Source organism: Hyperolius riggenbachi, chromosome 12 (genome assembly GCF_040937935.1).
Source record: "Hyperolius riggenbachi isolate aHypRig1 chromosome 12, aHypRig1.pri, whole genome shotgun sequence".
Taxonomy (NCBI): Eukaryota; Metazoa; Chordata; class Amphibia; order Anura; family Hyperoliidae; genus Hyperolius; species Hyperolius riggenbachi.
The window spans coordinates 8,640,914-8,652,841 of NC_090657.1; positions in this window are offsets into that span (position 1 = coordinate 8,640,914).

Consider the following 11,928-nt stretch of genomic DNA (forward strand, 5'->3'; position numbering starts at 1 on the left):
AGGAATAACGGGCTGTTTGTAAACCTGCTATCAGGGAGTTAGAAACAGCATAAGCCCCAGTTCACATTGCGGTCTGAGCCAAAAGGATCCGGTGAGCGGATCAGGTCTCCCCTTCACTGGATGGCTCAGTCCGTGGCCCGGTTATCATAGTGAAATTGGATCTGATTAATGATTGATCGGATCAGTTTTCACTCCGCAAATACATACCTAATTTTCAGTAGCAGCCGGCGGTAGAGGCTTCCTCTTCTTCCGCTGTGACTACACAGCATGTCATGTGACTAGTGACAAGACACGTCATGTAGTCACATGACGTGGAAGAAGACGGAAGCAGCTACCGCCAGCTACCTATGAAGATCAGGTATGTATAAACCCTCCCTAGCCCACCCGCCCGGCTGCTTCACCCTCCCCTCACCCTCCTGTCGCTAAATTTGCGTCGGCACATGCCCCCATCCCCTGTGGAGCGGTCCGTTTCTTCACTAGTGTAAAGAAACGTTCCGTTTCCCATTGCCCCAATGCTGCAGCATGTTTTGTCCGGATCCGTTCCGCTGGGCCGGAAAATTAGGGCCTGCAGCAATTTTTAGATCCGGGGACCAAAACATATCCGTACCAACGGACGCATGTGAATGGATACATAGGTTAACATTGGATCCTTTCACATCCGTTCCGTTTGTACAGTATACGTTCCGGTTCCGATCCGCAAAAAAACTCTAATGTGAACTGGGCCTTACTTGTACCTTTCAGCAAGAGAAAGATGCCACCTATAAGGTGTAAACAGACTTTAGTGAAAGAATACCTGCTATATAGGAAGGAGGACACACATCAAAGCCGCTGCCCTTACAATAGGGGTGCCTAGACCTGGGTACCGCCACCAGAACCCAGTATTGTACACAGTACATAATGTTCTGCCCGCTCTATCAATTCAACCAGTTTATTCCAGAACCCATACACATGTACGTCTGTACCACAAGCGATTCTTTTGAGGCCAATACCCCTTCCTCAGTGTAGATGCATTGTACTCTACACTGACTAAGGGGTACGTTTTGATCCCAAGGCAATTGTCTGTCTTAAGGCCCATACCAACTACATGATTTTCCCTATGATTTTTCTGACAGCGATTTTTTGAGCGACAAGTGATCGTTTCTGCAATCACGTGATGTGGGTACAGGTGCACAACTACACAAACGACGCTTAGTGAAGAGTGGCGATAACAGCCGTCATGCCGGATAGTGGATCCGAGATGAACTTTTACTCCTTGCATAATTGTGTTCCTTACATATAGTTTATAGGGCATTCCTCAAGCCAAATACTTGTTTTGTTTTGTTTTAATACCCTAATTTCCTATAAACTAAACAAGCCACACCCACAGCTTCTCCAGAGTGCCTTGGCGCTTGCAAGGGATTGTGGGATTTCAGTCTGGGCAGGTGAAAAAGGTGTTACTAGCTATAGATTTCAGAGGCAGAGTTTTCACAATCTGAGAGCTGCAGTGCAGATACAGATCAGTTGCCTGTGTAATGGAGGAGATAAGAGTGGAGTTTTCACAGAATATGCAGATTAGCATGCCTAGATACAGATAAGCTTGCCTGTGTGTGTAATTGTGTAATAGTGACAAGCAGAAAACATGTCTGCTCCCATTCTATCACAGGAAAAAATATTAATATACTGTTGAAGCTGTTTGAAGATAGATTTGCTGTGTAAACTATCTAAACTTTAGATAAGATATATAGACAAGTCACTTGTTATATTTAGTTTTTCATCTCGGATCCGCTTTAATATCCCCGATAATTCCCACGCAAAGTACTGCGATCGCTCTTGCTCATGCCCATCATGCGCTGTTGCATAACATCACCCATACCTGCCACCTGGAGGATGGATCTGGGAGCGCTCATCCTTGTTGGATGTCGCTGGGATACATCTTCCACATACGGGTAATTCGGGGATCCGGCGATTGCCGGATCCCAAATGACTTCTCCCTCTGAGTCGCTATGACTGCGCTAGGGCGAGTGAGTGACTATGGGTATATGTCATGGAGGGCTGGATGTCACCAGCTTTGTCACGGGACCACTGTCAGGTCACAGTAAATTGAGTGTGGAATTGGACTAGCCACTGCTTTGTCACAATAGGCCAAACGATCAGTTCTGTGCCAAATATGCCCAAGGGACAAATAGGACATCACAGATGGCTAAGTGACCATTGTCATTGTACAGAAGTCTGAATGACCCCTGCCTTGTTACAGGAAATCATACTTCAAAGAAATAAATCAGTGCTGCTCGTAATGGAAAAATCTACGCTTACGGATCATTACGCGTAATTTTACGCTATTACGCATTACGCAATTACGGTTACGGCGTAGGAAATTATCTACGGTACATCACTGTAATTACGCGTAAACTTACGCAATTACGCGTAAGGATACCGTAATGAAGGCGCTTACACTACGATGTTACGCGTAGTGCCGTAATGACCATTAATGCGTATTTTTGGACGCATGCGGACGATATGTACGCAATAGCCGTCAATGTGACAGTTATTGCGTACATATCATTCGTATGCGTCAAAACGTACGCTTATACTGAAGGGCGGGAGAAGATACTATTGGTTGCTTAGGATGTTGACTGATTGGCTACTCTTAGAAAATGGGAGATTTTACGTTAGTAATTACGCGTAAAATTACGCGTAAGTGTTCGTAAAATTACGCATGCCTAGCAAATAATTACGCGTAAGACCGTAAGTTACGCGTAACGCTTACGCGTAAATTTACATTGAATTACGATGCGTAATTACGCTCATGCGTAATTTCGGCCCAGCACTGAAATAAATACCTTCTTTCAGTCATGTCACCCAAGACAAGAAGGAAGCTTATTCCAGAAATCGGTCCCTGCACAGACTGTATTAGAAATGATTTTAGCCAGTGGCGTAGCTAAGGAGCTGTGGGCCCCGATGCAAGTTTTACAATGGGCCCCCCTAAGCACTCTATACATAACAATGGATACGGCGCACCAAAACTTGCCAATGGCAACTACAGTGTCAGAGGTGCAAGAAGGGGAATGGGGAGCAGCTTGTTACTGATTACCTCCAAGCACTCTATACATAGCAATCCCTGCCAATGGCAACTACAGTGTCAGAGGTGCAAGAATGGGATGGGGAGCAGCTTGTTACTGATTACCCCCAAGCACTCTATACATAGCAATCCCTGCCAATGGCAACTACAGTGTCAGAGGTGCAAGAAGGGGATGGGGAGCAGTTTGTTACTGATTACCCCCAAGCACTCTATACATAGCAATCCCTGCCAATGGCAACTACAGTGTCAGAGGTGCAAGAAGGGGATGGGGAGCAGCTTGTTACTGATTACCCCCAAGCACTCTATACATAGCAATCCCTGCCAATGGCAACTACAGTGTCAGAGGAGCAAGAAGGGGATGGGGAGCAGTTTGTTACTGATTACCCCCAAGCACTCTATACATAGCAATCCCTGCCAATGGCAACTACAGTGTCAGAGGTGCAAGAAGGGGATGGGGAGCAGCTTGTTACTGATTACCCCCAAGCACTCTATACATAGCAATCCCTGCCAATGGCAACTACAGTGTCAGAGGTGCAAGAAGGGGATGGGGAGCAGTTTGTTAATAATTACCACCATTCAAAGTATCTTTAGAAGTAATTATTATGAGCACAGGACCAATAGAGAGCTAATACTGTAGTTGAAGGAGGGCCCTTTGGGGCCCCTCTGGCCCAAGGGCCCCGATGCGGTCGCAACCTCTGCACCCCCTATTGCTACGCCCCTGATTTTAGCACTCCTGTGTAAGGTTAATTCTTGCCAAGTTTTTTATTGCCATCTATGTCCTTGGTGCTGAGAAGCTGAACGGAATCTGTGCAATAGTCATAATAAATCAAAACTAAGGGAAAATACTGAAGCTGTCATTCCACTGTCACAAACTCAGGCATTCTACAGCGCCTTCTGCCCAGCTATCATGAAAGGTTATTTCAGCCATCCAGGGCCGGGCCGAGGCATAGGCTGAGAGGCTCCAGCCTCAGGGCGCAGTGTAGGAGGGGGCGCACAATTCATTCAGCTGTCATTCCTAATTGTGTTTGAAGCAGAAAGAAATAAGAAAAGGGGATACATGGCAGTGACTGCAAGCCAGATAACTAGAGATTAAGGTGTTGGGGGCCCCGGGGTGCCTCTTAGTCTAATAGCAATCAGTGTGTGATGGGTGGGGTGGGTGGGAGGGATGGAGGGGCGCACTTTGGTGACTCAGCCTTGGGTGCTGGAGGACCTTGTCCCGGCTCTGCAGCCATCTACAGTAAAGGCTAGAGCTAGACTTTAACCCCTTTTATCAGGAAAAGATCAAAGTGGTCTGTTTTGTAATGGGCAGGGAAGCAAAGAAATGTGTTGTTTCAAAGGCTATTTGCTCATTATGCAAGAGAAAATAATTTTTAAAATGAAACATTTAAAAAATCAGTATATAATATTAAAGTACTGTACCTCCAATGCTCCGATAGATGGCTTAAATCAGGGAATTGGCTATAGGTCACTTTGTGAATAGTCTGAAGATTTTCCAGAAATTCTGCAGAGCTTCAAGACACAAAAAGTCAGTTTTGTGACCTGAGAAATATACTCATGCATGTCTGATTTACTAAGGACATTTCCAAGCATCTTCACTGGGGAGGTCGTAAGGCGTTTAGCAAACTTGGACTGACTGGATTAGTTAAAATGTTCTACTGTTAAAGCGGACCCAAACCAAACATTTTTTTAATGCAAAATATTTAGTTGCAGCACTCTGACACCTACAAAGATAAATAAACACTCCTTCAAGCCTATGAGCATTTCAGTGCATGCTTTTCACCCCTCTCTTTCCATAACTAGGGTTATACAGGTGGCAGCCATTACTTCTGAGCTTAGTAGGAGGTTTTAGGTCATGGGTGTGTTTGTCATCAGCTACCCTCCCTCACAGGGGCGTGGTCTATGTGAAATCTCACACAAGCGGAGATCACCTCCCCTGTGACATCATCAGTAGCAGCCTGTGTTTTGTTTTTTATCTCCTCCACCAGTCTGCCGGATTCTGTCCCGGCAATATGAAAGGAAGGGAGGGGTTCCTCCAATAAATGTAAAATATTTTATATTTGTCATAATGCAGCTGAAAAAAGGCTGCTATTTATTATTATAAGTTAGAAAATAGATTTTATTTCTGAAATCTTGTATTTTTAATTTGGGTCCACTTTAAAAGGTTTGCCATTCTCACCTGGGTCATATCAGGTTTATGGTGTACTGGTTGTGTGATTGCAGCTGCATGCAGCATCCACACAGAGATGTTTTATTTAGAGCAAACTTTAACTGAGAGGAATATGGAGGCTGCTATAGGTATTAACTTTTAAACAATCCAAGTTGCCTGGTTGTCCTGCTGATCTTCTGCTTCTAATATTTTTAGCCATAGACCCTGAACAAGCATGATGATAAGGGGCTCTGACTGAAGTCTAACTGGATTAGTCACATGCTTGTTTCAGGTGTGTGATTCTGACACTACTGCAGTCAAAGAGATCAGTAGGATAGCCAGGCAATTGGTATTGTCTAAAAGGAAATAAATATACAGACTACCCCAGCAAGCTCATGGGGAACCAGAACTCCAAGTAGAATGTAAGGAGCTACCAAGTACCCAAAAGCCCTCTTATTACAATGCAATGGAAAACAAAAGTTGCCTCCTTAAAACAGAAGGTATTTGCAATAATTTTGGTTGGATTGAGCATATGATGGGTCCCACAATTGATCACTGCTGAATATGCAAATCATCATTTCTGGAGGTGTGGCCTGCTTACAGGGACAACAAGGGTATGATTTGCATATTCAGCAGTGATGCATTGTGGGAGATATCATATGCTCACTTCAAACTGAATTATCACAAATAGCTGCTGTTTTAGAAGAAAAACTTTTAGTTTTCCAGGAAATAAATATGGCAGCTTCCATATCACTGTCCTTTAAACCGTACCTGAAGGGAAAAGTGACCTAAATGGCTACTTTAAAGCGGGATTGTTACCAAAAAAATCAAAGTTCAACAGCAACTGGTCTGAGTGTATTAAGTGATAAAGATGCTAATCCTGCATTCAAAACTTTTTCTGCTGTTATGATTTGGCGTTATCACATACTTAAAGTGAACCAGAGATGATCTAAAGAAAAGATTTTATACATACCTGGGGCTTTCTCCAGCCCCATACGCTCTGATCGCTCCCATGTCGCCGTCCTCCGCTGCCCGCAACTATGAGAACCGGCTCCTGTCACTGACGTCATCGGAGCCAGGCTACGCAGGAGAAGTGCACCCTCTACGTATCTCTCCAGCAGCTGCTGCAGAGATACGCAAACAGCGCACTTCTCCTACACTAGACTGGCTCCGACTGACTGCAGAGTGGGGAGCCGGTTCTCGTAGATGCAGGCAGCGGTGGACGGGGGCGTGGGAGCGATCAGAGCGTATGGGGCTGGAGAAAGCCCCAGGTATGTATAAAATCTTTTCTTTAGATCATCTCTGGTTCTCTTTGAGGAGCACTGGCCCTTTAGTAGTCAGTGCCAAACAGTTGCATGCTGGGGGTTCTTTTATCTATAATATATTCCTCCTCTTCCCTTTATTTCCCTGCCTAGCTGCTTATCTGAAACACGATCCTCTGCTCACTTGTGTTTACAAGCAAGGCTGAGGTGACTCACCGATTGGAGGAGAAGAGAAAAAAAGTTAAGGGCAGAAATGACATCAGGATTTAGCCTAAACTGTGGGCAAAAGACATGGTTCCCACCAGGAACAGAATTATCTTCATTTACTATATAACATTCACTGAAATCAAAACGTGGACAGTACAATACATGTGTTATGTAAGTAGATTAAGTATTTATCTACTTATATATGTGTTTTTTCCCTGGCATAGTATGGCTGATCCTACTGCTTGAGAGGCTTCTCCCATCCCCCTCTCCTCCACTGATCCAGAGCTGGGATCCCCAGAACCTCATTGACAAGGGCTGTGTTGAGCGATGCGCACGCGGCTGCGCTCAGGATTGGTGGAAAAAGCCAAACCCAAGTGACTCAGTGCTACCGCGCAGGCATCTTACATGTGTGCAATGCAACCACACTTGTTCACAGACGGGAGCGCGGCCGCAAACCTCTGAGGGGCAGGGGAAGGACATGGGGAGCCTATGTTTATCTGCGGAATTACCTCTCTTTAGAGTTGAAGTAAAAATAAGTAAAGAGGGGGCATTACCCTGTGTGTTTATATCTGGTCCTTAAAGAGGAACTTCAGTGAAAATAATGTAATTAAAACAGTGCTTCATTTTTACAATATTTATGTGGAAATTATTTAGTCAGTGTTTGCCCATTGTTAAATCTTTTAAATCCCTGATTTACATTCTGACATTTATCACATGGTGACATTTTTACTGCTGGCAGGTGATGTAGCTGCTGCTTGCTTTTTTGTCAGTTTGAAACAGCTGTAAACACCTATTTCCCACAATACAACAAGGTTCACAGAGAGGAAACTGCCAGGAGTACCATGGTCCTCAGAGTTTCTTGTGGGAGGGGTTTCATCACAATATCAGCCATACAGCACCCCCTGATGGTCTGTTTGTGAAAAGGAATAGATTTCTCAAGTAAAAGGGGGTATAAGCTACTGATTGGGATGAAGTTCAATTCTTGGTCGCGGTTTCTCTTGAAGTACTTATACATTTTCAGTTATTAACAATGATGTGTAATTCTAAGTGTTTGACCCATGCATGATCCCGTAACTGATACCTGCTTGGTATGCTATCCTAACCTGCTAAGATTACAGTGATGTAATGGGCAGCGCAGTGACGCAGCACTCTCAGTGATCAGGCTCGAATCGCGGCCTGGAAACTATATGCACGGTGTCTACATATACTCTCTGCTTCCATGGGTTTCCTCCAGGCATTTCAGTTTCCTCCTACATAATAGGTGGAAAAAGGTCACTAGTTACTTTAAAACCAGCCTGAGACTAAGGTAGAAAAATGGTACCATAAATAGGGGTAGTGATTAGACCGTAAAGCGGAGTAACCACAGAAAGATGGATCGGGATCTCCACCAATGAACGATCAATCCTTAATCCATCTGGCTGAATTGGCAAGCGTCATTGGCGCCATCGTACAAACAGTCCTTTACACGATCGCGGCAAAACTCAAGAAGATCGGAACGATCCTCCGAGAGTTAATCCAACATGGTGGTCGATCAAAGATGGATGATCGCCGCGGGTAGCTTACATCATGAAACATTGATTAATGAATTTTAGTTAAACAATGTTGCTGATATCGCAAAATAAATTGTTGATCGTGAGAAATCATACTCTAAGAGTTGTGCTGTAGGTATTAGTATTTGTATTTCCCTACACCCGCTATCTGCGGCGATCGCCCGTCTTTGAACGACCGCCATGTTGGATTAAATCCTGGAGGATTGTTCCTCTCCTCACTGACTTTCGCAAGTTTTGCCGCCATCGTTTATGACGGCGCCGACCATTGCCGATTCGGCCAGATGGATCAGGGAATGATCGTTCTTTGGCGGAGATCCTCAATCCATCTGGCCGTGGGTACTCAACTTAAAGCTCTCCTGTGGGCTAGATGTTGACATGACTATGTACCATCTAAAAAGTGCTGTAGAATATCTATGCATATTCACCTTGCAGAGACCTCAGATAGAGCAAGTGCAGATACCAATATGTTCTGACCAAATAACACACATATCAAGATTAACCCCTTGCACATATTTTAGATATGTGCTGAACAAGATGTCAGCACTACTGTATACAGTATATATAATATATCATGTAACCTTGTCCATTAGAATTCAATGCTTAGCACATTTTAAAGCGGATCCGAGATGAAAAACTAACTATAACAAGTGACTTGTCTACATATCTTATCTAAAGTTTAGATAGTTTACACAGCATATCTAGCTGCAAACAGCTTCAACAGTTTATGATTACTTCTTCCTGTGATACAATGACAGCAGCCATGTTCTGTTTGTCACATCGTCACAGGCCTGAGGGCTGGAGATGCTATCAGCTTGCCTGTGTGTCAATTCAGTCCCCTCCCCTCCTCCCTCCTCCCCTCTGCCTCTGAAATCTCGGGCTAGTAACCTCCTCCTCCTGCCCAGACTGAGCTCCCATAAGCCCTTGCTACAGTGCCAAGGCACAAAAGGTGCTGTGGGCGAGGCTTGTTTAGTTTATAGAGAATTAGAGTATTAAAACAAAACGAAAAAGTATTTGGCTTGAGGAATGCCCTATAATCTATATGAAAGGAACACAATTATGCAATGAGTAAAAGTTTATCTCGGATCCACTTGTGCATTTGGTTAGTATGGTACAATCTCGTTTTATTAAACTCTGATATAGTAAACATTTGGATAGAGTAAACTAAATGTCCATGTGCTGGCCAACTTCCATTATAAGTATATGGGAGTAACACCTGGTATGGCAAACCCAGATATAATAAAACTTTGGTTATAGTGAACCCTCTGCTGTTTGCAATCTACATGTTGCCACTCGGTACACTTATCCAACGACATGGCCTGACGTACCACTGCTACGCCGATGACACACAGCTATACCTGTCCTTCAAACCTGGTGGAACAGACCCTACCCCAAAAATAAACTCTTGCTTAGCTGAGCTTCAGGCATGGATGAATGATAACTGGTTGAAACTGAATGCTGACAAAACTGAGGTCCTGTTTGTCCAAAGCCAGTGCTCGCCATCAAAACAGCTCTATCCTAAAGCAACACCAATCAGGATTGGGAATTCAGACATAAACAGCTCCAACCTTGTGCGCAGCCTTGGCGTACTAATCGATGGGGAATTGAGTTTCAGAAACCAAATTTCATCTGTAGTTAAATCTTCCTACTTTCATCTGAAGAACACTGCAAAGATTAAACATCTGATTCCCCCAGAGGATCTTCCAACCCTAGTCCACGCCTTCATCACATCACGGCTGGACTACTGCAATGCCCTTTATGCTGGCCTCCCCAAAAAGGACCTGCGTCGCCTGCAATTAGTGCAGAATGCTGCTGCCAGATTGCTAACAAACCAGCCTCGCCACTGTCACATTACACCGATCCTTCGCTCACTGCACTGGCTACCAGTAGAATGGAGAATATTCTTCAAGATTGGACTGCTGACATTCAAATCCCTGCACAATCTGGGCCCTGGATACACGAAGGACCTGCTGAAGCTGCACCACACCTCTCACAACCTCAGATCAGCAAGTTCTATAAACTTGGTCACTCCCAGAGTGCACCTCAAAAAATCTGGAGATAGAGCCTTCTGTCATGCTGCCCCTACTCTTTGGAACTCCCTGCCACACCCAGTAAAGACAGCACCATCCCTGGAGCTATTCAAATCCAGACTGAAAAGCCACCTGTTTAGCCTGGCATTTCCAGACTTATAAAATTCTTCCTCTGTACCACGATGGTCGGAGCCATGCTTATGCGCTTTGAGTCCCACGGGAGAAAAGCGCTTTACAAATGTTATTTGTTGTTGTTGTTGTTGGTTTTTGGCTCCTTCGGTACTCTGTATCCGGCTATAGTGGAAATCAGATGGTACATGCGTCATACGTCAGTTGGAGACCCATGAGCTGTGGTCGGTGGGATATCTGGCAGCCACTTGTAACCTGCTCGCTATTTACACACTACTCTGGGCCTGCGTGGATTACCTCAAAAGCATGAGCTAAAGACCACAAACTGCATCTACTGTTGAGACTTTTTTTTTAAGAATATTTTTTATTGTTTGGTTTTAAGTGGCCAACAGTGCCACATCAAGTAACGTTGAGACTTGGCAGCTGTCTTATTACTGAGGGCATTGCCTGTCATCTGTGACTTGCTTGTGCATGGCTGCAACCCTGCACTATCATCCAGGCTGCACAGACATGTGGACAGAGGAGCACACTATCAGTACTGTTCCCTGCATTACCTGGTGAGACCTATGCTTCCTTTGCAAGCGGCTGCCTGATTACTGAGGGAATTGCTTGTTATCTGTGACTTGCTTGTGCATGGCTGCAATGGTACAGTATCATCCAGGCTGCACAGAAATGTGGACAAAGGAGCACACCATTAGTACTGTACCTGCATTACCTGGTGAGGCCTATACTTCCTGTGTAAGCTGCTGCCTGGTTACTGAGGGAATTGCCTGTCATCTGTGACTTGCTTGTGCATGGCTGCAACCCTGCACTATCATCCAGGCTGCACAGAAATGTGAACAGAGCAGCACACTATCAGTACTGTACCTGCATTAACTGCTGAGACCTATGCTTCCCATGTAAACTGTTACATGATTATTGCATGCAAATCCCTGCAGATTGAGCACCGTGCATTCTGATCTAGCAGACGTTGTCTGTGCTCGCTTGCTGAAGCATTGATAAGAAAAAATGACTCCCAATTATTGACTGAAGTAAGATACAATACTACACTATACTTTCAGTGCAGAGACGAAGCACCCTCATGTATTTTACCATATAGGTCAGTGGGAACATTAGAGAAAACACCTACCATGCTTTCTGTTTCATTCTGCACTGCTCAGCCTTCTTGTTACCAGCTCTGATAAAATCCCCGACTGAGCATTCAGTCTGGCTTTTCCCCGTAATGATTATAGCTGAGTCTGTCTTCTGTGATGTTTTTTCAAGCCCAAGCCTGCCCCCTTCTGGTTCTGCTTTCCTGCTAAGAGGAGACATAGCAGGAAAGCAGAGTCACAAGAGGGCCCCAAATCCTCTACCTTGACTAGGGCCCATTACATCCTAATCTCTCTTGTCCCTTGGAGTTTCCTATACAGGGATTCTACTATATGTGTATTTATCCTGTACTCTGACACGTCAACATTGATTCATAAATATTTCAGATAACGTAGTTCGATCTGTATAAGCTTTGCACTAACTGTCTTTTTAATTCAAAGGTATAATTTTTAGATTTTTT